The sequence below is a fragment of the Megalobrama amblycephala genome, linkage group LG10, assembly GCF_018812025.1.
Source record: "Megalobrama amblycephala isolate DHTTF-2021 linkage group LG10, ASM1881202v1, whole genome shotgun sequence".
In the NCBI taxonomy this organism is placed as follows: Eukaryota; Metazoa; Chordata; class Actinopteri; order Cypriniformes; family Xenocyprididae; genus Megalobrama; species Megalobrama amblycephala.
In genome coordinates, this window is record NC_063053.1 from 26,889,591 (window position 1) to 26,917,128 (window position 27,538).

The 27,538-nt window shown below is 37.1% G+C and overlaps 1 long non-coding RNA gene across 2 annotated transcripts; it reads right to left on the reverse strand.

The window, feature by feature from the left end:
* Positions 1 to 8,261: 8,261 nt before the first annotated feature.
* Positions 8,262 to 26,375, reverse strand: LOC125277242. Of its 2 annotated transcripts, none has more exons than XR_007186856.1 (5): positions 25,291 to 26,375; positions 21,499 to 23,410; positions 21,301 to 21,397; positions 19,392 to 19,458; positions 8,262 to 8,910 (listed from the first exon to the last, which is right to left on the reverse strand). It is a non-coding gene; the product is annotated as an uncharacterized LOC125277242 (long non-coding RNA). The 2 variants fall into 2 exon arrangements; XR_007186855.1 differs by having other exon boundaries at positions 24,796 to 26,373.
* Positions 26,376 to 27,538: the final 1,163 nt, after the last annotated feature.

Genomic DNA, 27,538 nt, shown 5'->3' on the forward strand with positions numbered 1-27,538 from the left:
AATTAGATTTGAATTTAAATTGATTTATGCAAATAATCCTACAATTAGCGCTTCTTGTTTATTCCTGTGATTTACATAAAATTCATGATGTGATGTTCTGTGTTGGCAATCTTAAAGTAATACTGACTTCTTCCAGGGCTGCATTTCCCAAAAGCATTGTAAGCCTAAGTTAATCATAGAATCATTGCCAACGATACAGCTACAATCAACTTAGGCTTGCAATGCTTTTGGGAAATACTACCCAGAGCACTACCATAGTGATCACTTTATTATTAAAGCGATATGAATTCATGTTAGCTGGTCCTCAACTAAAGAACAAGTGCAACACTTCACCACAATGGTAAACCCAAAACCATTAACATAACAGAAACTTTTAAATACCAACATAATAGAACAATAAACATTAAAAAGACACTCAATTTTTTCATCTTGCTAAATTTTTTTTTAAAATAACACATTATTTCAACATTTACTCTCTCAGTTCAGCCCCTTTGCAAAGCATGATGGGAAGTAAAAGTCCTGTTTGATTAACTCCTGGTTGGGTTACTTGATTGAAACATGTTATTTCAATATGAAAACATCAAGTTAAGTCAAAGAGTAATCGTTTTAACATGAACCAATCAGATTTAAACCAGAAACCTGATACAATGGTGTTGAATCAAAATAAATTGTTTAAATAAAGTGAACAGCATCAAAAATATTTTTGAGTGATGTATTTTCTTTTCTTTAAACACAAAAGTCTCAAACTCAAAAAAATCTCCCAGTCCTGCTTGTGCAGTATCATCCTAAACTCTTTGTCACTGTGCCATATGTTGTCTATAACCATTATACGTCAATACTTAAAGTATTTATCATAAATTATTTATCACACTGTTATTATTATTGTTAAATTCATGTCCCCTCGTTATCTTTAAAGTGCCCCTATTATGGATTTTTGAAAATTACCATTCATGTAGTGTGTAACATAGCTCTAAGTTAATGAAAGCAAAGTTTTAAATCTGAAAGTGCACCGTATAAAAAGTTATTGTCTCTCAAAAGTCAGAGTCGACTCTGAGTCAATTAAATTGGTCGTTTGTAAAACGAATCCCAAGCCGTTTTGTTGTGACATCACAACAAAACATTAGCATTAGCATAGCAGGGAAATTTCATTTTTTAACAATACCACAGCAGTACAATCTTTTGTTGTGTTCCTGCTAAAGAGCTAACTCACGTTTCTGTAGTTCTGCTATTCAGATGTGGGTCCAATATTGTCTAAAAATGTGTTGATTAATGCAGCTTGTCTGTCTTATTATTTTGAGTAATGATCAAAGATGGAGCACGACGTTTGTTTACAGAGTGTAATGCATTATCAGCTATTCACCTTTGTGCTCGGCTAACCTGGGAGTTTACAACATAGCTGTGGGCCCGGTTCGTTTACATAACTGTAAAACAAACTTTTTTTTCCTCTGTGTTTTTATTATTACAGTAGAGTGGAGCTCTATCTGTATTGTAATTGGATGTTAAGATGCACTGTAATGTCAAACAATGATATATAGCCATTTTTCACTTTGTTAATAGTTATGACGAAAAAGTCTGTACACATTGGCCTAAATGTTTATCTTCTGTTGGAGGTTTTCAGCTTCGCTTGGCATTCTAATACAGTTCCCACAGTTGCACCTACATAAAGCATAACAGTGACGCTACTATCACGTCTTATAAATAACGCAAACTAAAGCCGAGTTCAGACTGCACGATTTTCAAAGCAGTCGGGTCACTGTTCTTTTCACACTGCATGACTATCTTGGCCAGCATTCAGTCGCTGCTGTGTTCAAACTGCACGATGGATCGGCGACAGAAGGTTTCACACTGCATGATAGGAAGAATCGCCGACAACTCTGTCTGTCACGCAAACTACGTTTCACAACCAAAAACACGCGAGATGTGACAAGGAAACAACGCGATATCACGCATGCAAGACCGGAGTTATTATTATTATTATTAAAAACGGTAGCCCGCAAGAAGAAAACAAGAAAAAGAAAAAGAAGAATATGGAGGAGGAAATGGTTGAGGAGACTGTGGATTGTGTGTTGGAGGTAAATAAATAACTTTTCAATGTGCTGCTGTTGGATGGTCAAGCAAATGTTTGTGCTTTGGTTCTGTTTGATATAATTGTAATGTTTATGTGTACAAAGCCGTGCTTGCTGATGTTGTGGTCTATAACTCCTCCCCGAACTCCCCATCTTATTCTTTCATTGGCTGTCGGTCATCGCCGATGTAGTTTCCAGTCAGAACACTTTTCACACTGCAGGATTTTGAATCGCCGACAGGTCCAGATATTTAGCATGCCAAATATCTCACGGGTGTCGGCGATTCTCTCAGATCGCGTCTTTGCTCATTCACACTGCGTGATTGTCACTCACGTGAACGAGCACCGATTTGCCTGTGATTTCGGGCATTTGTCGGCGATTTCTCAAAACCTGTCGGCGAGCCAAAATCGGGGCTAAAATCATGCAGTCTGAACTCGGCTTAAGGTGACTCTTACCATGGAGAAACGTCCTACTCCGGTCGTGATTTCGAATCAGTTTCTGGTTGATCGACTACTTCAGACGTTTCATCGTCAGACTCAGGCTCGAATTGATACGATAAAATCGATGCTATCTTTTCTGTCCATTCATTGTATGCAATGTCTTGCGAATTGATAGCTGTCATTCAGTTATGGCAATCGGCACACGGTGCGCGCAGTAGACCAATCACAAAGGATTGGGCCATCTGACCAATCAGAGCAGTGTATGCTCACGGAAAGGAGGAGTTTAGAGAGACTAATTCTTTGATCTGCTTCTAACGAATCGTTTACGAATTATGGAGAACTGAGGTGAAATTAATGTATAACGAAAGTGTTTTTTGACCTTGCATGCATGTAAACCCAAAACAATATTAGGAACCTTTAAAAAGGCATAATAGAGGCACTTTAATCAAAATCTATTATGTGTTTACTGGCATGAGGGAGGGACAACCTGCCACTCAAGAGATCACAGCAACAGCAAACCACAACCATCCAATCAATTCTCGGTGGACAAAATCAAGTCCCGCCCTACGTTTTTTTTTTTTTTTAAGCTGTTCCACTCGGATATATGTCACAATTAGGAAGAAGAGACTATTGCAACTTTCGTTTCAAGGGGTGCTGCTTGATTATGATTTCACTATTTTAACTTTAGTTAATGTTGCTGTTAGAGCGTAAACAACATCTGCAAAGTTACGACACTCAAAGTTCAATGCAAAGAGAGATATTTTCTTTTAAAGAAATCTCTTTTTAAGGACTACAAGAAATGGCTGGTAGGGACTACATTGAGCTTCTTCCCAGGTTAGTAACATCACTAATCCTAAAATTTACATAAACTCTGCCCCCGAGAACACGCTTTTTTATGCCGTTTCAGATTTTTTTTTTTTAACCAAAGATTTTTTTCATACACCAATCAATGACACTTGCAAAAACCTTCGTATCTAACTTTTGTCTGTCCATCATAACTCATATTTATTAAAGAGAATATAATGTCAAAATGTACACTTATTACAGGTGCTCTATGTAAGAATGACAGCTAGTGGTTGAAATGGGTACTGCAGTTCAAATTCAAAATATTGTTTGCCCCGCCCCCTCCTCCTCAGACTAGATGCTCTTGCAGGTTGCCAGTTTGAAGACACGCAACAGGAGTGAGGAGACTTACACACTGCAAGATAATTAGTTGATTTATTGATTTATGATGAGTTGATATCGTGTTTTAATATGCTTCCATTCATAGAGATTTTTAGATGGATGCTGAGGTTATTTAGGTCGGGTAGAATCTGCAATCTCTGCGATCCAGTTTGTTTGCTGGCTTCCATGGCTGCAATTCGCTGCATGTGTTTTTCACCGACTGGCAACCCAGAGTGGCGAAATACTATTGGGTAAATTGGCAACGTGCGGTCTTGCACAGATGGAAACAAAAACATAAATTCCGACACTGAACGCAAATTTCAAAGTAAAATAACCGGCTGTAGCAATGGTTTTCAGAGAAATGCGTATGTGAACTCAGCATGTTTAATAAATATCTGCAAACATATTATGGTATTTTTATGCTTTAGTACAGTCAAAAACTTACATAGAGCACCTTTAAATCTCATCAAATACAACTAAAGATCTTTATCATCTGTTACAAAGACACAATGTGCATCTTGCAACCCTCATAAGTCCTGAAATGTTAACAGCATCAATTTGATTAAAAAAATAGAGGTGTCACTCTTGTTTATAACCAAACTGAGTGTGAACATAGATGTATTTAGCACTTATTTAAAACATAGGTGTATTTTAGAACAAAAACAAGACTGTGTGCTATGTCTTTTAGACCTCTAACTAATTGTAATGTTCCTTCTCATCAGATCCATTTTCTCACTCTTTTCTTAACATTGCATAAAAATATAAACTTTCTCAGTGCAAGAAAACCTGTAGAATGGCAGAGGTTGAGCTACTGAGCTTTTGATTGTATCCGATTTGGTGTGACATCAAAGGTGCTTTATTAGAGTTCTTGTAACACCTTTTCACAGAAAAGAAAGTCAGAGAATGAAAGTCGAGCTAGAAAGAGATGCTTTTGTTCTCAGTCTGGAATAAAAAGATTTAAATCAGAAGAGAAGAATATCCCTTATCTAAAATTTTGGATGACAGGTCTATACAAAAACACTATCTGAACAAAATCACAAACGCCTGTCAGAATTTTCCGTGAAACTCTGTCTCTGTTCTTCCATTGAGCATCTACATAACAAAGCAGAAGTAATCAATGAACGACACATGTGAAGATATCTGGGCTGTTTTCATTTTACAGTCCAATCTATGTAAGGGGGTTTCTGATGTTAAAAAATAATGAAAAAGTTGCTCCATTCAAAGGCTGTCTGAAAGTGATGACCAAATTTTCAGTGTGTCATCTGTACACTGGTTTGTAGTGCAGGAGTTTTCTCTGTTATATTTCTTTATCAACTTTGTCTCAAATATAGATTTCCAGAATGCAGAAAATGTGGATGGAATCACAAAATCTGGATTAATAATAATTAATTTATATAAATATAAATATGATAATAATTAAATAATTATTTTAAAGGCTGTACAATCAATACAAGTTCACCTCACAAGCATTTCACAAGATAAAAAACGAAAATGAAACAATCTTCGACAATCTACCAAAATAAAAGTTTGGTTTAACTTGAAGAAATAATGACAGAAGTATATTAATATTGTATAGTAAAATTTATTTCTCAAAGTTTTATTATTATTATTATTATTATTATTATTTAATAATAATAATATAAACATTTAAACTACAATAAACAGTAATAACTTATCACGAATATGTAATACAATGCATATAGCCTATTTAGCAAAATGCTTCTCTCTAATTATTATTATTATTAGCTAACTAATAATTTTATGGACACTGAATAGCTTTCTTGAGGTAAATGTAAGGTTAAGGCCCAATCCCAATTCTATTTTATACCCCTTCCCCTTCCCCTTACCCCTTCCCCTTGCCCCTTGAAACAGAGTGTCAAGGGGTAGGGCTGAAAATATTCCCCTAAGAAATGGGACACCACTACCAGAGCCGTTGAAAAACCAGTGCCCAAGGAAGTCGACCGGAAGTTGAAGTCGGCCGCGTGCCGCCATCTTGTAGCAGAACTTCACTTGCGTTAGCCATCCCATTGACTCCCATTCATTTTGGCGTCACTTTGACAGCACATAACTTTACATCTGAGGCGTTTAAAGACTCAATTTGTCCATTATTTATTTCTAAAGATACACGACAATGTATAAAGGGCTCCATTACCTTCTATGTTACATTATGGCCCCGTAGAAACAGTTTTTGTAAAAATAGGCTAACGATTGCGTCATAACCACTCGACTCTCTGTCGCACAGTAGAGAATTTACCGTACAGACAGGAGGAGAAGCTCGCAGGCAATAGTATGCATTAACTTAATATGGCGTACTGGCGTTACATTTTAAAATACTATACAAAATAATTAATCAGAATAATTACTCCTGCTCACTCACGCCAAAGAACTCCCCGCTCAAGCTCGCCGTCTCTGCAAGATTAACGATGGCAGTTTGCACGCACAGCTACTAGAAGATTTACATCTGTCAGACAGGGTGCTGACGTCATCAAGCTTAGTTTGAGTCTGCGCGTCAGAAACGGAAGTGCTAAAAATCGCTAAAAATGGGCTTCACTTGTCTCAATTGAGTTCCAATGGGGTCGCTGTGTCCATTTCTTTTACTGTCTATGTGAAAAACACCACTACTAGACCGTTACACGTCATCATAAGTCGTCGCTAGCTCCTACGTCATAGATGCGCCGATGTTTATCACACACTTCAAAGATGCCATCGATAGCTGTAGTGATCTCTGTTGCTTGGGCGACAGCTATTTTTACTATTAGTGCACATATCTCACAGTAATCAGGCACAAGCAACATAAACGTTTAACAGATGACTCACTCCCAAAGTTGTTTTGCTGTGTATTTCGATTTCATGAAACGCTGCTCGTTTTCTGCACGAAAACGTATGAGCCTGCGTGTTTCCTCAGGAGTCCCTACATACAATACTGATGAATAAGCACGCAAACTGAATGCACTTTTTGTTTATATCATGTAACGTACACGTATTTATGGACGTAACCACAACAAAACAATACATTAATCAGGCATGCGGCAAAAAGACAAGTTAACTGCCACCGGATTTGAATTTATGTTGTCAAATCAACGCGGGTTTCAATAAAATATAAAAAAATATGTTGTGGAACTATCATAAAGTAAAAAACATTAGCGAACTTTTTTCATAGCGATTTTAACAAATCTTTTTTCGGAGAACATAACCGTATACATGAACACAAGATTAAAGGCAACAAAAAACAAGTGATTATTTATTAATAAAATACTGTTTACCGTAAGAAAATACTTACATTTATGGGTCTCTCTGCTCGCTCGGTCGGCCATGTTGGAAATTTATCATACCCCTTCGTCTGAAGTGTGGTCCCAAAAAATCTTCGTTTGAAGGGCTACCTGGCCCTTCCCCCTACCCCTTCCCCTCCAACCAAATGAGAATTGGGACACCCCTACCCCTTCACGTGAACGCGCGAAACAAAGGGGAAGGGGTAAGGGGTAGAATTGGGATTGGGCCTAAGTATAAGTATGTGCTACAGTGATCTGTCATGCTGTATTAAAGTGAGCCATAACGACATTTTCTCATGTGGTTTTGGGTTTTGGTTCATGTTTATATTTTTTATTTTGTATTTATGCTCACTGTCCTGGTTCCTGTTGTCATGTGATTCCCTTGCTCCTCATGTGATCTTGCCATGTGCTCCCCTTGTGAATGTGTCATGCTGTCATTGGTTGATTTAGTCATGTGGTTTCTCAGTTCTGTTTTGTGATTGGGTCATTGTCTTGATTGCTCACAGGTGTTCCTTGTTATATCATTAGTCTTTGTGTATAAATAGCCCTCATGTTACCATTGTATCTTGTTTAGCTTTAATCTGCTGTTGGTGAGTTCAAGCTAGTGATGGCGAGATGAAGCCTCATGAAGCATTGAAGCTTTTCAGTCAGGTGGTTCACAAAAGGGTTCATTTCTCGAGGCTTCATTTGCTCACAATACCACTTGGTGGTCAAAGAGTGTAAAACAAGCAGATTCATTACAGATGACCTGATGTGATCTGTGATACACTTTATTTTGCGGCAGTTAAGGCTTAGAAATAACGGTGAAGAAAAAAAACAATTTCCATAAAGACTAATATATTTTTATAAATGTAATGTGTATTTTCTTGTTGTATATAATGATTGTATAACATAACTGTGTAATAAACGTATTGGTTTTTAAATGAATGGGGCTATTAAATGTGTGTAATAAATTCTTTGGTCATTCTGAGGGGATCCCATGGGTTTATATATCTGTCAAAATGTCGCGCCAGTCAGGCAGAAGCGAGGCTTCAAACGTCATCAATGACGTAATTGACCTAAAGTGATACAAGCCTCGATACGCGCTTCACTGAAAGCTTCCGGGATTTCTTGACACACGCTCCGAAGCCTCGGCACAGACCGTAACATCACTAGTTCAAGCTTCTATTCAAGTTTAGTTCATGTTATTTCAAGCCAATCCAAGCCAAGTCTCTTTTTGTCAAGACTTTTTTGTTTATTTTGTATCTGTTCACATTTTCAATAAACTGCACATGGGTTCAGTTAAACTCCTTCAGTGGACTTTGTAAGGCTTTTGGCCCAGATAACGCCAGTTAAATCAATAGAATGAAAGAGCTTGCAGGCGAAAAAGTCTGTATTTACACTCGTTTAATGGCAGGTACACAGGAACGCGCTCCTCTCATACATGAGAGATTGACTCTTTCTTAGCGTTACAAATAAAAATAAAGCAATACTGTAACAAAAATTGAAGAGCACATACATCTATCATGGTTCTCATTTCACAGTCACGTAGTTCTTCTACATCATCACCGCATAGCGCGTGTTAAGGGAAGTGATCAGTCTCTTAAAGGGCACAGCACACCATAATGTGATGCATGTAAACACACAGTTTTGGCTGTTACAACCTCTGTTACACATTTATTGTTTGAATTTTGCAATAAAATCAACAAAATTTTACAGTTGAGACTTTGTGCTTTGTTACATGTCATATGAAGCAAAGTTATTTGCAGTTATTGGATGGCAGGCATACTACAAATGTTTAATGAAGTTGTTCACACTACAGAAAACAGGGGGACATTTCTAATTATTGGGTGGGACTTGTCCCCCTCAATGTCTGTGGTGGTTCCGGCCCTGGTCTGCAGTAGGGTTGATCTGTGCTCCTACTGGCCCTTCACTCTTCTATTTATTGACCATCAACCTGACCGATCACCCATCAGTCCCTGAAGTCTTGCTCTGTGTATGTGTGAGAGAGACACACATAAATGCACATGCAAAACACTTTACATTAGCTATTCTTGCCATGAGTGAATCATGACCAAGTGCTTCTGCTTCACAGGTCAGAGGTCAGGATATCGGTATTCTAATGCATTATATGGTTAAAGGCAATTTATGCATCACTTATTTCACCAAACAGATTTTTTTTTTTTTCAGTTTTCCCATATGGCCATCAAGCAAGATTAATCAATATATACTCATAAAATCACTTAAATTTCCATCTATTGCTCAAAGTTAGCAGTCATACAACTTCAGAAGACCTGGAATATAGCATATGAGTTGTATGGACTAAATTCTAATTCTTTTATGGTGCTTTTTTCACCTTTATTTGGAGCTTCCCAGCCCCAGTCCTCATGACTTGCATTGTATGAAAGAAACCAGTCTAAAAGTTCTTCCAATTTTTTTTCAACAGAGAAAATAAAGTGAGGTTTGGAACAACATGGTTAGTAAATAATGACAGAATTTTAATTATTTGAGAACTATTCCTGTAACTCATTTGAACGGAATTGTTTACCTTACAGTTATGACACATCTCCCTACAGACATGCAGATGAGGCAACCCATAAATCCTTCAGATGACTGTAACTCATATACTGACTGTAATATGATTTATATGCTCATTGGCCTGTACACTGACGCCACACTAAACCCAAAGGGGTTTCGCAGAGAGAGAGAGAGAGAGAGAGAGAGAGAGAGAGAGAGAGAGAGAGAGAGAGAGAGAGAGAGAGAGAGAGAGAGAGAGAGAGAGAGAGAGAGAGAGAGAGAGAGAGAGAGAGAGAGAGAGAGAGAGAGAGAGAGAGAGAGAGAGAGAGAGAGAGAGAGAGAGAGAGAGAGAGAGAGAGAGAGAGAGAGAGAGAGAGAGAGAGAGAGAGAGAGAGAGAGAGAGAGAGAGAGAGAGAGAGAGAGAGAGAGAGAGAGAGAGCGCTTCAGATGACTGAACACTGAATCAGATGATTCTCAGAATTCCCACACTATCAGATCATTTCAGATTGTGAAACTTGGAACCAACTATCCCTAAAAGACAAATTTTCTGGAAAGGCACATGACTTTAAAAGATTTCACATTCAGAAAAATGTCATTGTGACTCTAAAACCCAGTGAGCTGCATTTTAGGGCATCATAGGTGAGATACTAAAGCGGTTCCATATAGCATCATTATGATTTTCGAAGTTACTTTCATTTGACCAGATTCTAAGGCAGTGCCAAATGCATTGCATCAAGCTCAGTGGTGGAAAAAAAAAAAATCTATCCAAAATGATAAACAAAATTCTGAAAATGGCACTTATAAATGTACATTCAATAAAAAATTGGGTCAGAAAAATATGTATTTATTTATTTTTTTTTAAAAAATAAGTCTCTTATGCTCCTAGCCAGCAGTTTTGGTATGGGTAAGATCCATGATTTTGGTATGGGGTAAGCTTACATGAAAAGAAAATGTAAGCATTTTAGAAACGTGTTAATTGCATTTTGTGTGAAAATGACATGAATTGTGTTACAGTTTTTTTTCAATTGCTAAAAAGCGTTTACCAATACTTGAAGTACTTTTTCTAAACTCTTAACACAGCAACACTTATATACAGGTGCTGGTCATATAATTAGAATATCATAAAAAAGTTGATTTATTTCACTAATTCCATTCAAAAAGTGAAACTTGTATATTATATTCATTCATTACACACAGACTGATATATTTCAAATGTTTATTTCTTTTAATTTTGATGATTATAACTGACAACTAAGGAAAATACCAAATTCAGTATCTCAGAAAATTAGAATATTATGAAAAGGTTCAATATTGAAGACACCTGGTGCCACACTCTAATCAGCTAATTAACTCAAAACACCTGCAAAGGTCTCTCAGTCTAGTTCTGTAGGCTACACAATCATGGGGAAGACTGTTGACTTGACAGTTGTCCAAAAGACGACCATTGACACCTTGCACAAGGAGGGCAAGACACAAAAGGTCATTGCAAAAGAGGCTGGCTGTTCACAGATCTCTGTGTCCAAGCACATTAATAGAGAGGCGAAGTGAAGGAAAAGATGTGATAGAAAATTTTTTACAAGCAATAGGGATAACCGCACCCTGGAGAGGATTGTGAAACAAAGTTTCCACAGTCAGTGATGGTTTGGGGTGCCATGTCATCTGCTGGTGTTGGTCCACTGTGTTTTCTGAGGTCCAAGGTCAACGCAGCTGTATACCAGGAGGTTTTAGAGCACTTCATGCTTCCTGCTGCTGACCAACTTTATGGAGATGCAGATTTCATTTTCCAGCAGGACTTGGCACCTGCACACAGTGCCAAAGCTACCAGTACCTGGTTTAAGGACCATGGTATCCCTGTTCTTAATTGGCCAGCAAACTCACCTGACCCATGGGGTATTGTGAAGAGGAAGATGCGATATGCCAGACCCAACAATGCAGAAGAGCTGAAGGCCACTATCAGAGCAACCTGGGCTCTCATAACACCTGAGCAGTGCCACAGACTGATCGACTCCATGCCACGCCGCATTGCTGCAGTAATTCAGGCAAAAGGAGCCCCAACTAAGTATTGAGTGCTGTACATGCTCATACTTTTCATGTTCATACTTTTCAGTTGGCCAAGATTTCTAAAAATCCTTTCTTTGTATTGGTCTTAAGAGATACTGAGATTTCTGAGATACTGAATTTGGGATTTTCCTTAGTTGTCAGTTATAATCATCAAAATTAAAAGAAATAAACATTTGAAATATATCAGTCTGTGTGTAATGAATGAATATAATATACAAGTTTCACTTTTTGAAAGGAATTAGTGAAATAAATCAACTTTTTTATGATATTCTAATTATATGACCAGCACCTGTATATGCGTGTTGCTGTGTTAAGAGTTTAGAAAAAGTACTTAAAGTATTGGTAAACGCTTTTTAGCAATTGAAAAAAAACTGTAGTGTAGTATAAAGCTTTTACTGAAATGAAAACATGAAATTGCTGCCATTGATCAACAACAAATCCAACATACATGGCCTTTGGTTATGGTTGAAGCTTTTTTTCCATCACAGAATAAAAGTATAAAAGATAATTGTATCTCACAATTCTATTTATTTATTTATTTATTTATTTATTTATTGATTGATTGATTGATTGATTGATTGATTGATTGATTGATTGATTGATTGATTGATTGATTGATTGATTGATTGATTGATTGATTGATTGATTGATTGATTGATTGCAATTGTGAGTTTACATCTCACAGTTCTGACTTTTTGTCTCCAGAATTGTGATATATAAACTACAGGAATTGAGTTAAAAAAGTCAATTGTGAGATAAAAAGACATAATTACCTTTTTTTATTTTCTATTCATGGCAGAAATAAGTTTCACATGTGTAAGTGGAAAAAACAGAGATGCACAGTCCAGCACACATTCTTCCTCCTCTCCCATACATCATCTTCTCCCTTGTCCTGATTCAACTTCTCCTTTCCTCCTTCATCTATTCCTCTCCCTCACCCAGACATTATTTTCTCTCTGCTCCTCTGTGTTGTTCTTCATCCACACTGAACTAATCCGATTCAAAGAGTCCTATTTTACTGTATGTCCATGTAATGGAAAGAACTTCAACACCTGACTGTGCCTCCAGCTGAGATTGGAATCTGCTATTTCTCAATATTTCAGTGATCTGCTAATTAAAAATGCTTATCAATTGTTTCAGTATTTGTTTTATATTTATTTTCCAGTACTGCTGTTGTTGCAAAAGTATAGGTTTCATACTATATTTAATGATTGAACATTGGGTCTTCATTTCTGACTTGCTGTGTTTAAGCATTTGCAAATTAGATGAGAAAGATCCATGATTTTGGTATGGGGTAAGCTTATATGAAAATGTACACTGTAAAAAATGACCGTGATTTTAACAGTAAAAGACTGTAAAAATGCTGCGGTGAAAAACTGTTGATTGGTTTACAGAAAGTTTCCGTACTATATACGGTGAATAACTGTAATAGATCTAATGGTACATTTAATGTAATTTTACGGTAAAATACCGTTAAATTCACAGTTTTTGGAAGTGAAAAATAACAATTCATTGTAAAATTTACAGTGAAAAACCGTATATTGACATTCCCACAATTCCCTGCGTGATACTTCACATTTGATATATTTTCGTTGAAATAACTCTGTTTCTTCTTAGTTTTTCTCATTTTTTTCTAATCAGTTATGTACATTAGGGTTTTATGTTACATCTAATGTTGTTAAATTAATGTTTATTGCATTTTTAAAATTTCATGCATGTTACCATGATGGTGTTTAGTGTGTGTGTGAATGACACTGTGTGCACCTTCTATATGTTACTGTTGTCCTTCTCAGCTTGTGGAAAAGCTGCTGGTGATGAACTTTGATTCATCATGTGACTCTCATCACCACTGTGTTTGGTGACTGTCAGTGTATTATAAAGGTACAAAACAGATATTAGTACTTCATTAGGTTGGTAAATTAACATTATATCAGTTAATGAAATCAGTTATTTTACCGTAAATTTAACAGATTTAAAATGTAAAATTCACATGTAACTCCGTAAGTATGTTTACGGTTTGATGTCATTTTTACAGTATTGTTCTGGTAACCACAGCTGCCGGTATTTTTCCGTAGAAACAACGGGATTTTTTTTACAGTGTAAGCATTTAAGAAACGTGTTAATTGACTGCATTTTGTGTGAAAACGACATGAATTGTGTTAATGGTATGGCCACAACAGACGGATGTTCTGCTAAAAGTGTTTTAGAGTTTTGAAAATGTGACTACAGATTGGACAAAAGTATGTTAGCAATTAAAAAATACTGTAAATAAAAATACAGTAAAAAAAAAAATAAAAATTGCAGTCCTTGAAATAAAGCTACTTACGGCACTGCTACCCCGATTGGAACAATGACAATGACAATTTATTTATATAGCTCAATTAATTTCATCTTCTGTCGAACAATGTGCATTCCAGTAAGTCATTAAACAGAAAAACACACAAACAAACAAACAAACAAACAGTAAAGTTATAAAATCATACAACTATCCCATCAACCATATGCTTTAGAAAATAAAAATGTCTTTAGCCTGGACTTAAAAATATTAACAGAAGAAGCTTGTCTAATGGCGAGTGGCAAGGCGTTCCAAAGCCTGGGGGCAGCAATACAAAAAGCACGATCTCCCCTGCACTTAAGTCTCAACTTAGGGGTAGAATAGATCCTGGTTGGAAGACCGAAGGGATCTAATGGGTTGATACACAGTCAGTAACTCACAGAGATAGGTAGGGGCCAAACCATTTCAAGATTTATAAACAAGGAGCAAAATTTTAAAATCCACTCTAAAACAAACAGGCAACCAGTGTAGTGAGCGTAAAATAGGAGTAATTTGCTCCCTCTTTTTAACCCCACTCAAGAGTCAAGCCGCAGCGTTTTGAAGAAGCTGCAAATGGGATAAAGCTGTCTGGCTAATCCCAAAATAAACAGGGGAGCTCACCCTCCAACCTCTCAGCCTATACACTCTAAAAAATGCTGGGTTAAAAACAACCCAAGTTGGGTTGAAAATGGACAAACCCAGCAGTTGGGTTAAATGTTTGCCCAACCTGCTGGGTAGTTTTATTTAAACCAACTATTGTTTAAAAATTGCTATATGGCTAGCTAAAAATGAACCCAAAATAGTTGGGAAATTAAAAACCAGATGCAATTAGAGGCAACAATAATAGACAAAAGGTGAATGTTTATTAATAAGCTTTAATATTTTATTAATATAAATTTAATAGTTTAATAGTTTATTAATATAAATTTATTAATAAGCAATTTAATAAATGTTTATTGTTTAATAATTATTCATTGAACATTAATAAATGTTCATTTCCAACATACTTTGGGTTAATTTTAATAAAGCAATACAGTAATTTTTAAACAATAGTTGAGTTAAATAAAACTACCCAGCAGGTTGGGCAAACATTTAACCCTACCGCTGGGTTAAAACAACCCAGTCGCTGGGTTTGTCCATTTTCAACCCAACTTGGGTTGTTTTTAACCCAGCATTTTTTAGAGTGTAGCTGCTGAGACACATCAGAGAATATATACCAATGGCATAAACAGGGAGCTAGACTTAAGGACTGCCACAATCTCAGAGAATCAAATATTGTGGTATATTAGCATCCTCAATCTCTACACTTTCAACACCCTTACAGCTCAAAAACTGATTTGAACCATTAATAAATATGGGTAAAGAAGATACCTCAAGTACAATTTGAAAAAAAAAAAAAAAAAAAAAAAAAAAAAAAAAAAAAAAAAAAAGCACATGAATCAGAAACTTGCACAAATGCTACTGCTAGTAGACACTCAAGGCCAAACATGTAACGGTGCCCTGCTAAGATAACGGCTGAGTACAGCACTCTGTTTGTGGGTGGATCTATTATCAGACATGCAGGTGGCAAGGCTACCACCACTTACTGCCTGCCCAGAGCAACCGTTTTGAATTTTAATAAGGAATTTCACGGCACGTTGACAAATCATCTGTCTGTCACACAAGTTATTATAAACAGTGTTGGGGGTAACGCATTACAAAAGTTACATAATCAGATTACTTTTTTCAAGTAACTAGAAAAGTTACACATCACTTTTAAATATACAACAAAATATCTAAGTTACATTTTCAGGGTTCGTATACATTTTTACCAATAAAATTCCATGACTTTTCCATGACTTTAAGTAAAATTTCATGACCTAATGTTTCATGAAATGTCTATGTATACATGTTAAATAAGAAGAAAATCCATGTTACACCCAGCATATTTTTACTAAAATAAATGACAAGCTTTGTAGTGTACAGTAGAATATGAAATATTTATTTAAATAACGCTTGCACACAGAACGCGTCTTTGCGTCTAAAAACGTGAGACGCGGCGCTCAGGAGTGGTTTTTAAAAAAGCGCAGCATAGAACGCGAGAGTCTCAAGACGCGCCTTTGAGACGTGATGCAATAATGGAAATAATAGAAATAGGCAAACTGCAGAATTTACAGATACAAGTTTTGACATGGAAAAAAAGAAAAAAAGATAATAATGAGCGCCTCCTCCATGTTGCCATTATATAAAACAGTTGTCATGCCAACTCGCAACGCTTGCCCTGCCTCCGAGTTCTTCTGATTGGTCCACTGTTTTGGAACTGACATTGATGAGCGGCGCTGCGTGTAAAAGTTGAAATTCTTTTAACTTGACATGGCGTCTTAAAAACGCGGCGCTCATGTGAGAGGCGCTGCAAAAGACGCATGCACATCCGTCAAGCGCGTGTTTACATAGAAAAACAATAGGAAAGTAGCGCATTGGAATAGAAAAACGCGTTCTGTGTGAACGGCCCAACAAAGTTTCATAACATAGGCTACATAAAACCCTGAGAACCGCTTAGAAATGGATTAACGTAATCCATGGGAGAAAATTAACATAAATCAAGGGGAAGCAACAATGTTAAACTAAAAAAATAAATAAAAGTGTCCAGCAACACTGTTCCTGCACAGTAGCCTACCTCTGCAGTTAGGGTTTCGTTTCTGGATAAAGCACTCAAAATGGTCCCTTGTTTTACAGTGGATGAGAGGGAAGCACCGCAGCTGGGAGCGGGTGTCACGTCAGTCGCACGGGTGAAAAAGCCAGCGATTGGGTTGGAAGCAGTCGAGCACGCAGCTGCATACTTTTCATCATGAAGCCATACATTTTTAAATCTGCATTTCCCTGGCATTGCTACACAATACTATTAGCTGAAATTGCGTTACCCCACGCAGAGAACGTCACGTGACGGATAGTGCGAACGTTAACTATTGTAATTTAACAAATATTAACTATATTCGAATATACGGAGATTGTGAAACAAATTTCCATGACTTTTCCAAAACTTTGTGGGTTAATTAATTTTTCCAAAACTTTTCCAGGCCTGGAAATAGCCATTTTAAAATTCCATGACTTTTCCAGGTTTTTCATGACCGTACGAACCCTGCATTTTGAAACAAGTAATGCAAGTTAATTTGTTTTCCCATTTTCCCATGTTGAGAGAAATTTGGAGTGGAGGTGCAGAGACGTGTGAGCTGTGTAAACACGATCAATATTATGGTTCTGAATGTGAGCACGCATTTACTCATCTCACTTCCACAAAAACAGATTCAGAATTCCTCAAAATGGATAAACAGTGAAATGCAAACTAAGAATATTACGCAAATCTGCAATAATTAAATGTTAAATAACACAAATATACTTTATGTATTTAATCTCACTTTATTAACCAATGTCTTTACTGCTGACTTTCGATGATCCAATTCTACCATACTAATAAGCATCACTTTTTTTATTGCTAAAGTAAGACTGCTGAGCTTTCTTCTCCTGCATACTATTCTTCTGCAATCCAGAATGGCAGGACAGCTGAAAGGTTTGTTTGAGCTGCACCCGCTTCTGTACAGCCATGAATTTGCATTTCCTTCAGCCTGAGGCTTATTCATTTCACTTTTGGTGTGAAAGGGCCTTTACATTTGCCAAAAATAGGATTTTGTTGTTGTTGTTGTTGTTGTTATAAAGCAAACAAGTTTGCATATTTGAACCCTTAACAGCAGTGACTGAATGATTTTGAGATCCATCTTTTCACACTGAGGACAACTCAAACACAATTTTTAAAAAAAGGTTCAAACATTCACTGATGCTCTAGAAAAACAAAATCAAAAACATGATGCATTAATAGATGGGGTGTGAAAACATTTGGAATTTGAATATTAAGGTAAATTGTATTTAATTTGTCTTCCGGGAAACATGCAAGTATCTTCTGTTGCTTCCGAAGGGCAGTACTAAATGAAAAAAAAAAAAAAAAAAAAAAAAAAAAAAAAAGGATATTCAAGCGAAATAAGAAAAATTTGGACCTCTTCATCCGGTTCAAAAGTTTTCACCCCCCAACTCTTAATGCATCATCGTGTTTTCTTCTAAAGCATCAGTAAATGTTTGAACCTTTTTTAATAGTTGTGTTTGAGTCCCTCAGTTGTCTTCCATGTGAAAAGATGGATCTCAAAATCATTCAGTCATTGTTGTAAAGGGTTCAAATATGCAAAAGATGCTGGAAAACTTAAAAATCTTTGGGACCTCGAGATTTTTTTCTGAAGAACAGAGCTCAGTTTAACTGCTCAGAATAAACAAGGGATTCATGAACAACCATCACAAAACAAAAAAAAAAAAAAAAAAAAAAAACAGTCATAGATCATCCAGGTAATGACACAGTATTAAGAATCAAAGGTTCACAAACTTTTGAACTGGGTCATTTTAATAAATTCAGCTATTTTTTTTTTTTTTTTTTTTTTTTTTTTAGCTATTGTCTTATGGATTATATGTAAACATCTTTTATGTAAAATATCTTACTCAGGACAGTACTAAATAAAAAATAACATGCATTTTGTATGATCTCTCTTATTTTGGCAAAATTTTGCACATTTTCACAGATTCTGCAAGTGGTTCACATACTTTCTTGCAATTGTATATAAAGGTTTTAGAACAACATATTGTACTCATATTGTGCATCAAATTGTAAAATTTCTTAGTTTAAACATTTGTTATGTTACCTATGTTTTTTTGTGCACAATATATTGGCTCATGTGATTTGAAAGTCTTTAGTTTTCATTTTAAAATTTCAATTAAAAAAAATTCGGGTTGTAGTTACATTTTTAGGGAGTAATGCAATATTGTAATGACAATGGGAAAGAACAGTCAGAACTTCAACAGAAGGATTTTGAGGATCTTTTTTTAAAACCCTTGAAAAAAATAAAGCCTCACTGTTTTGTTAGTGGACCATGAACTTTCTGGGGTCACAGAGAACTCAAATCTGATGGCCTTCACCATAACAGATGTGGTGCAAGGGTTCTTATGGACAACTTTGATTTTTCCCTTCACCACACACCTGCAGTATGTGCCAGGCTGTTCAACACTAACTGCCCGCAAACACCTATAATATAACAGCACAATAATGATGATCACAGCTATGCAGATGACACCCAGACCTAGCTCTATCACCAAGTGTATGCAGTCCCATAGCCTCCCTTGGATGTGCCAAAACTTTCTTCAGTTACATAAAGACAAAACCGAGTTCATTGTATTTGGCACTAAAGATGAAATATCAAAGGTGAATGAATACCTCCTTGACTCCAGAGGTCTAAAAACTAAACATGAATTCAGGAGTCTTGGTGTCATCCTGGATTCTGACCTTAGCTACAGAAGCCGCATTAAAGCCATAACTAAATTAGCCTTGAACAATCAAAAAAAAAAAAAAAAAAGAAAAAAAAGAAAACAGATTAAATCAGTTTGAATCATATAATTTAAAAATAAAATAATAATACTTCCTTACAGAATCACTGCTTTCCAACTCTATGTGTTTATAAAGGTGCTGTGAGTGATGTTTTATAGAGTAGCACACAGACATGGTACCCACCAAACTGACAGATATCACTGAAATAGGTGTCCTGAGAAATCCCACCTGTCTGCGACAGCCCTAGGCTCTGTAAACAGCAAACAAAGAATATGACCACAGGATGCTATTGTGTAGCCAATCAGAAGTCTCTGAGGTCCTCACTTCCTGTCACTCATTATCAGCCTTCAGGTTTGCTGACATGCCTGTTGAGAGCGAGACAGCTATAACATCACTTTCAGCACCTTTAAGGAAATAAAATAAAAAGGCTGAAAGTCCTTGAGGTGCCAAGTTTATACACCTCACCCTTCAGCATTCTGCCTGATGGGCCTACAAGCCCTTCAGCACATTTTATTAATATTAGTGAAAAAAAAGTGGGGGAAAAAATCCTCAGATTCCATCCAGGCATATAGTACTGAGGATTTGTTCAACTTTAATTATTTAGAACACAGAAGTGAATATAAAATGGAAAAAATAAAAATTGATGATGATATTGTTGTGAAACGTTTTTGGCTGTTCAGAAAACACACAATCAAAAACACACAAGTCATGACTGCATGAGATTGATTTGAATGAATCAGCAATAGCAGCAAATCACATGAATCAGCAATAACAGATAAATAATCATTTCATGCAGACCTCCTGATAAACAAGTGATTCATCACATTGTGGTGGCAGATATATGTATGCATATTGCTTAGCCAGTAACAGAAATCACTCCCCAATCACAGCCATGAACCATGATTTTCTGACAAGATGTCAGTGCTAATGAGTGCAGGATGAGTAATCAATATTTTTTGGTGTATGTTCTCTCTAGAATAACGTTTTTATTAGACAACTGCACAAATACAACCTTTACCTGATGTGACTGTACATCACTTTAAATATTTTATAAAATATTGTGTTTAACCTGGTAAAGAACATCATTACGCCATGCACAAATTGCATGTAATATTTCTGACAGACAAGCTACAATTGCTAGCGGTATAGAAGAAAACTCTGGAAGTTTATGGATCTGTGCGTCATGTCAGAGTAGGTGCAAAAAAGCTTTCATATTTCAGGCATGTTGATGTGTGTAAAATCACGTGCATCTCTGAACTCAGTAGCAGAGATATAAAAATACACACTAAACCAAACAACTAAAGTGCTCTGTCACAGATCCATTACTTTGTGTAGCCTATTGTATTCTTGTATGAAGTTAAAGGGTTAGTTCACCCAAAAAAGATTTTGTCAATTATTACTCACCCTCATGCTGTTCCACACCCGTAAGACCTTCGTTCATCTTCGAAACACGCGATCCGAATCATGATTTTATACGCTGATTCATAATGCTCCGAAGCCGTCTGCCTTTACCATAAGTGGAATAGGGAAGGCATAGGACTTAGCGTAAGTGTTCTGAACTGCAAGAGTACACTTTCTTCGTAAGTAAAATACGGAAGGCGGTCTGGCAGAAGCTAGATACTTGTGGATGGAGACTTTCTTCAGCTCATACTCATTGATCCCACTCACTGCCATTATGAAGCTTGGATGCCTCAGAATATTTACAACCTCCAATTGTGTTCATTAGAAAGAAGAAAGTCATATACACCTAGCATGGCTTGAGGGTGAGTAAATCTTGGGCTAATTTTCATTTGAAAGTGAAATAATCCTTTAAGAGAACATCCCATTTTATCATTTTGCAAACATTATTTCATATAACTCTGACAGTACTTTCTATTAATGTTATTGGAAGAACGTTGAATTATGTGTGTGTGAATTAAAACGATCACAAACTACATTAAAACTTGTTTCTGTCTAACTTGGATTCAACTTATCTATCTTTAAATGTAAGTCTTTTTACATTTGTTTTTGACGGAATGCACCGAGTCTGCTGTGTTTACAGCTGCTAACGTTTTAATGCTATTATCTTTACGAGGAACGTGGCGTCTCTCACCTCTGTCTCTGTTCTTCCCTTAAACGGCGTCTTCATATCTGGCTCTCACTGCACGGCTTTCACAGCACAGGCTCATTTGATTTTTTCCACTCTCCCTCTATGAATTGAATAAGTTAGTAACCCTTGGCAACAATCTACAATGGATTTTCACACTGACAGACTTTAAAAGCATATTGTTATTAGTAGTTCAGCACTTACCCTTGCATTTAAATCAGTAATGAGTTTTAAATTGATCTGATCAACCTCAGAGTGCACAGAAGGCTTTAATCAAATATTCCAATACTGTAGTTGTTGTGTGACTAGACGGCACAACCGTGAACAGCAGGCAAAAAGAGATCTCTGCAGGGGGAAAATAGCTGGTTATGTTACCCAGGGCATGTCCATGCTAGAGAATCCCTGGTGGTCCCGATATAAAAGCAAGACTTCTGATAACAGTTTCTGTGTCAACTGGCTCACACCCCCTTATCTATGGGAAAGTGTGGTGGAAACGGCTTTCTATTCCGCAAGAACAGGACGGGTAATGAAAAGAGCTGACAGGTGATGGATGGATGGACGGATGAATGGATTGATGTGGGATGTGAGTTATAACATTAGGAGAGATAGAATACTGAGAGTTCCATCCATTTTCCGAAACAGAAACACTCCCTGTGGGAGAAAAAAAAAAAAAAAAAAAAAAGGAGAGAGGATGGGCAGTTCATGATTGCAGCAAAATAAAGGGGAGCAAAAAAAAACGCAATGTCAAATACTGAGTGAATTGTACAGCTTCAGTGAGGGTTAGCAGGAGGAGAGCAACGAAAAACAATTCAAGCGAAGTGTGAAAATGAACTACGGATTTGACCTACAGCATTCCGGCTCACAGGTGGGATGAGGCCACTGAAGATCCCATTCCAACAGATTATGACCTCCTTTAGAATTTTCTGCCATTCCTCTGGATAAAAAGCCTCCAAAGCAAAGTTTTCAGTATAGAAATTGTTCAAGGCTTTAGTTGTTTGTTTCATTGATTGACATGTGCTCTCATCTTCACAGATGTTGCTGGCTGTCACAGGATGAGAACAAAACTTAAACTGAATTCAGCTGGATGAGGATCCTGTTGTCTTCTGTAGAGCTGCTTTACAGCTCAAATGAATTTGTTTCATAATTGACCAATTTTGCAACATCACTACTAAACTGAATCAACAATGAACTGATTTGAGCTGAATAAAGACAATATTGTCTTCTGTAGAGCTGCTTAGCTAGGTTTAACTCGTTTCATAATTTATGAACTTTACACAGTTATCTGAATCAACACTGAACTGACAATTGAATTTGTTTCATAATTGACCAATTTTGCACCATCACTAGTGAATTTATTCAACATAAAACTGACTTGAGCTAAATAATGGCACTATTGTTGTCTGTAGAGCTGCTTTACAGCAGAATTTGAATTTGTCTCATATTTGATCACATATTTGACTTGTTTTTGAAGTTTGCATCATTGATTCTGTTATTTACATTTTCTGTTAGTTTATTACTGTGAATGTGCTTTGAAATTATTGTATTGCATAAATGGCCATAATAAATAGAGGAGACTTGACAGGATTTTCAAGGCTCAAAACTTAATCAACGCTTATCAATCATGTGAGAGAATTGATTTTGTCTAAAGCTTCAAATGGGTCAAGGAAAGTAAATGATGACAGTTTTCATTTTTGGGTGAACTGTCTCTTTAAGAAAATTCACTGTAGCGAAAATTCAAACCAACAATTTATTTTTTTCTGACAAGGAAGATGTATTGGTGCTGTGAAAATTATTATTATTATTATTATTATTATTAGGCCACATTCATTGCATACATTTTTATTATTTGATTATTTAAAATTATCTGAAAAAAGCTTCCATACAAAGGATCATATAATGAAAAATCTAATTTGATGAGGAAAAAAAAAATAATAATTTGATGTACTATAAAAACATATGTCAGAGTCATAAGCTTGTAGGCTGTGGTGTGACATATGGTGCAGCAGTACCGCAGGCGACCAGAGTTCATGTCCTGGCTGCTGGTCTTTTTGTGATAGTTTCCCTCTGCTACATCACTGCATCCTGTCTCTCTCCTTCACTGTGCTATATTAAAAAGCTAAAAAAAAAAAAAAAAATGAATACAAAACTGAAAAACTACAATACAAATTCAATCACTCAGATAGAAAAACACCATCTATAGAATCTAACATGCAAAAGTGTTCTGAACTTCCACAATGATGTCAGATTTCCCAAATTGCACATTGATGACCCTTAGTGTTCAGCAGTGGTGTAAAGTATTTGAGTAAATGTAATTAGTTACTGTACTTAACTATCCTTTTGGCTACTTTGTAGATGTACTGAGTATCAAAGATATTAGCAACTTTTACTCTCTACTTGACCACTTCTTTTGAACAAGTAAATTTACTTTTTACTCCAATACATTTGTAATGAGTAACTGAAATTCACTCGTACTGCATCATACGTCTTATTATACAGACAAGACGCATATGGGGAAAACTCCTTTTTCTCTGATTTCTGAAGCCTTTATTCAATCACGCAGTGTAACTGCACGGCCATTGGTTTGTGGAGTTAAAGGTGCTCTAAGCGAAGTCACGTGTTTTTAGGCCAAAACATTTTTTGTCACGTACAGCAAACATCTCCTCACTATCCGCTAGCTGCCTGTCCCCTGAACACACTGTAAAAAAACGCGGTCTCTGTAGTCGCCACAAGCTACAAAAACGGAAATAAAAACAAACTGATGCAGCCTGGACCACTTAGCATAATAAACATGCTCCAGCCAATAACCGACAAGCAGCGTCAATACGCAAGCTACTTACATTTTAAATGCGCGTTCATGACTGTTTCAGGAAGCACGGAGGGGAGGGCCAGGAGGAGTAGGAGGGAGGGTCTAGCTAGCCTCTGTTTTGTTTGACAACACTTCGAACGTCAACAGGAAGTTACTCCACTCAGAATCGCTTAGAGAGCCTTTAAAGTAAACGAATAGTGGTGAACGAAAACCAATGGTGAGCCAGCCCGCTCGAGCCCGCCAAAAGGGGCGGGGTAACGGGCTATACATAACCGAGTACGTTACTTTCGTCCAACTGAAGGGTTCGAAAGTAACAATGTGCAACTTATGTTCAAAGTGAAATTATGCTCAAGTCGTTCTAAACATAGACATCATATAGGTAGACGCCCTATTGGCCGCTGGGCGCTAAGATTTGCGGCCGCCATCTTAGAACGGTCGTACTCCTAAGCTGCGTCCCAATTCGCCTACTTATACTACGTCCAAAAAGCATTTACTGTTTTTGTAAAGAAAAAGTACATACATTTGAGTGTGTAGCAGAAGAGTAGACAAGCTTTGGGACATACTACCTCGTCATAACTGCGTCTTTAACGGACGTTCTGTCGCTTATTTACGCAACCTGTAACTGTTTAAACTACCCTGTCAATCATCTTGTCACAGTTAAAATCCTCCACATTGAATTAAATTTATTTTCCTACCGTTTCGGAGAGAAATGTAGTCGCACGTTGATCTTCCAGTCATGGGTCTTTCATGCAGAGAACTCTCCTCATCTTTGCATAATGATGCATTTAAAAGTTAATGACCAAACGCATCGTTATAAAAGTTCACAATGCTGTTGCAGATGAAATATAATGTGGATAACATTTAATAAATATCTTTTCGTCAGGTTATATTGATTATTAATTATTCAAGCCCCTATCTTAACCGCTCTGCTTAACCGTCGGACCTCGCAAGTGTTTTCTTCTTCTTCTTCTTCTTGTTATATGGCCATTCACTCCTTTGGAGTCGCAAGTGTTTTCCACATAAATTATGTTTTATAAACGTAGTTCAGGAGGAACAAGTCAAATAAGATACCCAATCATTTCATAATCTTAATCATTACGTCATCTCAACCAGCGGTCAACAATCTGTAATCAACGTATCTACCCAATCGGCATGAGTTCAGGCCTGTATATAATCACAGTCAAACTCACCCAAGGATCCTCGACAGTTTCCAGCATTTGGTCCCGCCCTAAGTTCCTAACATGTCTGAAGTCGCGTCCGATGAAGAATCTTTCATCCTCGAGGAATCTTTGCCACAATCCTCTGGCCTTAAGAACAATTTTTCTCCAATCCAACGGCATTATTTCGGAGGGGCGTCAGCCCAAACAAACGGGTCCCTGCATGCCAAAACGCCGAGGCCTGTCACCACGTCCGAATCATCCGCGATATCCTTCTGTGTATTTCCCTACTCTAGCCCATTCAATCATTACTGTCACAGAAAAATGACAATAAGGCAGCCGAGCACCAAGCTCGAGTCTCGGGCAATGCCGCCTCTTCCCGCGACGGAACGGGCCTTCTTCCAGCGCCAGGCCGCCGCAGCAGGCCTTCAGTAAACCCGGAGCCGCGCCGCAGCGCAGATCCAGTTCCCAGCCGGCTCACACTCTCCACTCCATCGGCTCAACCCCGCAAGAAGCACAGTTTAAATCCTTCTCGTCGTCTTTCCTGAATTTTCAGTCATTCCATCTGGATCAATGTTGATCGGGGGATTGTTTCTGTGACTTGCCGTTATAAATTACTGTGCCGCTTCCTTGCGGTTAAACACGCAAACAGTGGCTCATATATCACGTTCAGTTCGCACGCTGAATCACTATGAAACTCGGAACTTATTGTCATCGCTGTTCTGCGATTTATCAACAAATCGCTTGGAAACTTAAAGTAATAGTATGCATTTCTGTAACTTCAACCCACAGCTTCACTATTGAGACGAGGCACAGACTGGTAGGACAAATTCTTAAAATCGTTCTTTTGCTGATGCATTTAAATAAATTTTACCTTCTATTCATCTGTATGTTTATCTATATTTAGAACTAGCAGAAATCTGTAAGTAACGTAACGAACCATAGACAAATAACCAGTGAATAAACTGTTATGTTGTATGTTCCTATGCAGTTTGATAAAGCATAGAATTTGATTTGAGCAATTTGAGTACCAGGTCTGGATAAGTATTGGGAAATAGAACTAAAAAGTAAACAAATAAATGTAATAAAAAAATAAAAAATAAAATAATAATAAAAAAAATCATTCAAGCAGCGTGTTCATGGTAAATTTAATGCTTGTTGAACACAATTGAATAAATCCAAGTTGCACATTTTTATTATGCAAAGCTCTCTTTTTACAAGCTAGTCTCTTTTGATCTTTACTAAATGAAGGTGCACGTGACTCAAACCAGCAACAGTTAAAAGAACAAACGATCATCTAAATCAGTCTGTAGCCTACTTTGCTGTTTGATGAAACTGTAAACGACAGTATGGTATCAAACAATCGTGCCAGACAGGGACGTGCACAGGGGGGTTGCTCAGGTTGCCCGGGCAACTGCCCATATGCCCTTCTCGACTCACGTTGCCCTTCCGAGGTGGAAAAAAAAAAATCGTACAATGGATGCAGAATTTCACGTAGGCCTAGATTTAAAAAAAAAAAAAAAAAAATAAATAAAAAAATCATTCACTTCCATATTTGGGCACCCGTCCGAAAATGAAAGTCAGTAGGGGAAGGGCAAACTGTTTATGTGGCTGCAGCGCTGCACGCGACCGGCACCTGAGCTGAGCCTGCATGAGCGGCACTAGAAGGAGATTGTCGCGGTTGTCGGGTGAGACGACTTAACGTTGTCGGAAAGGTGAGTAAGGTTATAATCGTTAACGAAAAGAACGAAAAAAACGAAAACTAGGTGGGAAAAAACATTGTCGTTAACTGAAATAAAAATAAAAACGAGGCATTACAAAAAAACGATAACTAACCAAAACTGTAATGTGTGTTTGGCAAAACTAACTAAAACAAAATTATTAGATTAAATGTCCTTAGTTTTCGTCTTTGTCAATGTCTTTCATAGAGCAAACGTTCAGCTGCATTTCATTTCCCTGCGTCTCTCTTTATAAACTCAGTTTATTTCTGCTATAAAGAAGTGATATCGCCATCTAAGGCCATTGAAGGTACTACATCTTGTGCGTTTTGTCTTTACTCACCCAGACTTATCAACAAGGCTATTTTACATGGACGCGAGTGCATTATCAGGTAGTTGCTGAATCTCAGGTGTGTGATTTATGTGTTGAGGTCATGACTGCAGCCGGTGATGAGGCCAAAACCAGCACATCCTGTGCATGTAGACTTTGACTATCTGCTATATTGGCAAGACCTTTTTGAAGGATATTGTTTTACTTATGGCCTTTTTTTGCACTTGGGCTT